This window comes from Octopus sinensis, unplaced genomic scaffold (assembly GCF_006345805.1).
Source record: "Octopus sinensis unplaced genomic scaffold, ASM634580v1 Contig18716, whole genome shotgun sequence".
Taxonomy (NCBI): domain Eukaryota; kingdom Metazoa; phylum Mollusca; class Cephalopoda; order Octopoda; family Octopodidae; genus Octopus; species Octopus sinensis.
Window position 1 is genome coordinate 15,001 of NW_021835983.1, and position 5,000 is coordinate 20,000.

General features: G+C 33.4%; 1 protein-coding gene across 1 annotated transcript in view; it reads right to left on the reverse strand.

Annotated features, from left to right (window-relative positions):
• Window positions 1-5,000, reverse strand: part of LOC115231531 (neo-calmodulin-like) — a 47,545-nt gene that overhangs the window by 5,878 nt on the left and 36,667 nt on the right. The gene's annotated exons all lie outside the window — the stretch shown is intronic.

Below are 5,000 nucleotides of genomic sequence, written 5' to 3' on the forward strand. Positions count from 1 at the left end.
ATACATACACATAGGCCTAGACGAATACACGCATATACTTACTCATAGAAATACATAAATACACCAGCATACATATAAACTTTTATACAAAGAAAATGAAATGTATATATATGTATACATATATATATATATATACATTTCATTTTCTTTGTATAAATGTCTATATATATATATATATATATAATATATATATATATATATACATATATATATACATTACAATCACAGACACACACAAATACACACATATATATATAACAGAGCAAGCGTTGCTCTATTGTAATGAGCTTGTTTCCGAACCACTTGGTTCCTGTTTCAATCCCCCTGCGTGGCACCTTGGGCCCTGTCTTCTACTACATCTTCGAGCAGATGAAATCTTCGTAGGTGGATTGGGTAGACAGAAACTGAAAGAGAAACTCGTCGTATATATATATATGTATAATATATATATATTATATATATTATATATATATATATATATAATATATATGTGTGTGTGTGTATGTAGTATATATATATATATATAATATATATATATATAATATATTATATATATATATATATATATATATTGATTTTGCGCATGGTGGAAAACTATGCTTCTAAGGCCACCACCATATGATGTGTAACACCTTAGTCTATCTATCTATCTATCTATCTATCTATCTATCTATCTATCTATCTATCTATCTATCTATCTATCTATCTATCTATCTATCTATCTATCTATCTATCTATCTATCTATCTATCTATCTATCTATCTATCAATGTATGTATGTATGTATGTATCAATATATCTATCTGTCTGTCTGTCTGTCTATATATCTATATAGAATTAAAGTTAGATTGTAATTATTCCATTCTTGAGGCTCCCCAGCGTGCCAAAAGTATAATTCCAATGTTATCCGTCATATGACGTGTAACACTCTAGTTTAAAATACTCTCTTAAGACGTCTGTTATTCTCCATTTTAGATTTACTTTTCGCAATCGTGAAATTTGCTTCGTTTCCCCCTCGATTTCTACGCTAAAATATTAAGGAACCGTGGCTAATGAGACGTAAAACCGTTTTTGAAAGTATCAGAAGAGTCACGTATTAGTTTTTACAAACTGAATCAGATTTCCAAGGGATTTGCTCCACTGTGGCTACTTATTGGCCAGTTTTGATTGTAGTTAGAGAATCAGGTTCCAATTAAATGCAATTAGTAATTATTTTATGGTATAACTGCTTCGAAGTTAAGCATTGAAGCGAAAAAATTGATAGGGAAATCGTCAATCCCCGAAGACACTTCAGCAACTTCTAGTATATTCTCATGTGTGTCTGCTGCCGACATTTTCGCCACAGACCAAAGTAAGCATCAAAACAAATAACTAGCAGATTCCAGTCAAAAATGAAAAAAAAGAAACTAAAGGAAAACCGAAATGTTTGATAAATGGTTTTATAGAATTGTGTAAGTTTGTATGTATGTTCAAATGTACGTACAAAGACATGTATGTACACGTATGTATGTACACGTATGTATGTATGTATGTATGTATGTATGTATGTATGTATGTATGTTTGTATGTATGTATGTATGTGTGTATGTACGTGTATGTATGAATGTATGTATGTATATATGTATGTATGTATGTATGTATGTATGTATGTATGTATGTATGTATGTATGAAAAGGTACATGAAGCCCAGTTACAACTACAGTATTACAACTATGGCTATTACCAGTAAAGGTCTTAGTTGCCAATTTTGTACAAGACATTGTAGATCTTTAGCTGGGCTAAAAAGTCACATTCGATCACAGCACCAATAACAGTTAAGCTTCGTGCAATGGCCATACGAGATAACCATAATAATAATGTATGTATGTATGTATGTGTGTATTTATGTATGTATGTATGTATGTATGTATGTATGTATGTATGTATGTATGTATGTATGTATAATGGTTGTTAGAATATCCGCGTAAGTGGTGTCTGAACCGGTTAGTTTGTACAGAACCAGTGTGTTGTTGCTCGGGAATTTTCACGGCTCCTGTTGCTTCTTCAGACACGCCAAACTGGGCAGTGAAACACAAATCATCATTCTTATGGAAGGAAAAATTACGGGAAAACTGTGTGAAATGGTTCTTGATTAAAGCACAGGGTAAGAATTTAGTTGATACTATTGGCCCCAGTATTTGACTGGTATTATATCTTTCAATGCCTGGAAGACTAAATGTAACTTTAAGCGCGTCGAAATTTGACCACAGAACATGGAAAGCAGGAATACCAAATATTTATTTCTTTATTGAGAGCTAAACATAGAGGAGACAGGCAAAGGGTTTCAGTCGATTAGATCGACCCCAGTACGTAACTGGTACTTATTTAATCGACCCCGAAAGGATGAAAGGCAAAGTCAACCTCGGTGGAGTTTGAATTGAGAACGTAACGATAAACGAAATACCGCTGAGCATTTCGCCCGGCGTGCTAACGATTCTGCCAGCTCCCCGCCCTTTACCAAAATACCAAATATTTCGCGTGTGATATGGATACGGTGTGTGTGTGCGTGTATTTATAAATATTTCTATATTATATACATACATATATATAATATTAGTTTCAAATTTCGGCCCAAGGCCAGCAATTTCGGGGATGGGTGAAAATCGACTATATCAACCCCAGTGTTCAACTGGTATTTAATTTATCAATCCGAAAGGATAAAAGGCAAAATCGACCCCGGCGGTATTTGAACTCAAAGTAAAATTTTAAGAAACAACGCTCAGCGTTTTGTCCAGTGCAGTAACGATTCTGCCAGCTTGCTGCCCTGTACATACATACATACATACATACATACATACATACATACATGCATACATACATACATACATGCAACATACATACATACATGCATGCATACATACATACATACATACAGATACATACATACATACATACATACATACTACATACATACATACATACATGCATGCATACATACATGCACAAACATATATATATAATACATACATACATACATGCATACATACATACATACACACATACATGCATATATACATGCATACATACATACATACATACACGCATACATACATACTTTTATACATACATACATACATGCACACATGCATACATACATACATACATACATACATACATACATACGTACATACATACATACATACATACATACATACATAGCACATACATACTATACATACATACATGCATACATACACACATACATACATGCATACATACATACATACATACATGCATACATACTGCATCCCTACATACATACATACATACGCAACATACATACATACATACATACATACATGCAATCATACACATATACATACATACATACATGCACACATACATACATACATACATACATACATACATACATACATGGCATACATACATACATATCATACATATCTACATGCATACATCATACATACATACATGCATACATACATGCATACATGCATACATACATACATATATACATACATACATACACAGACACACAACATACATATACATATACATCATGCAGACATACATACATACATACATCATACACTACATGCACATGCTACATACATACATACACGAATCATACATACATACATACATACATACATACATAATCAATACATACACATCATACATACATATACATTACATACATACATAGTATTACGATTGCGTCGATTGCCAGAGGTGAGGTGTTCCACAGACGCTTCCAAATGTTCCATATTTTCCGCCATAACGAAATCATTTACCATGCATTGTCGCAGAAATCTGAATTTTCTCTATTTCTTTTTTGATTTGGCATTTTCAGCTGTGCTTTACAATAATTTAATATCTTATACACAGTTCGGAGATAAAACTTAGTAATGCTATTAAGTCTAACAACCGCTTTTTATTTCGTTAAGTTTCTATACAAAGTGTCCGTACAAAACTCAAAGCTTCGTTTTCGTGTTAATGCAAATATTATGATATAAATATGAACCAAACGTTATTTAGTAATGAACGGTGGCGGAAAAATAGAAAACGAAACTATAATTCCGAGCGCTTATATTAATGCAATATCACGTGTGTACACAAAATAAATAATATCGTTTAAATGATGGGCGTTGCATAAATGTATTGATCAAACAGGCGCCAACAAGGCTGTGTGGGTTTCGGGTTTAGACTTATTGCGCAATACCTTGGGCAAATATCTTCTATATGCCAGTGAGCTGACCAATGTCCTGAGAGTTGATTTCGTAAATGGAATCTGCGTGAAGCCCATTGTATACATATACATGCATATTTTACTTTTTAATCAACCGTCTTCATGCTTTTTCTCCTGGTTTCTCATGTACCAGAGTACTGGTTTTCAAATAGAGCAATCAATGTGATCAGAACCCGAAGATTGCTTTGAGACACAAGATACTTAATAAAAACCTGTCTGACTGCGTGTCTTAATAGCAAGAAACTATAAGTAACTCTAATCTTAATTCAGTGTGCATTAAATGATGTTTATCTTTGACTTGATGGAGTACGTTTTTGTTGATTTTACCATAACGGAACAGTAAACTATATGTATGTATGTATGTATGTATGTATGTATGTATGTATGTATGTATGTATATGTATGTATGTATGTATATATATATATAGATACATACATACATCTATATATATATATATATAATATATATATATATATATATATATATATATATATATATAGTACATACATACATCTATATATTATAGAATCAAATCAAAATTGAAATCGATCAACATCAATGGAATTTGTAGGTTGTGGTACCAGTGCCGGTGGCACATAAGAGAACCATCCGAACGTGGCCGTAGCCAGCACCGCATCGACTGGCCTCCGTGCTGGTGGCACGTAACAAACACCATCCGATCGTGGCCGTTGCCAGCCTCGCCTGGCCTCCGTGCCGGTGGCACGTAAAAAAGACCATCCGAGCGTGGCCG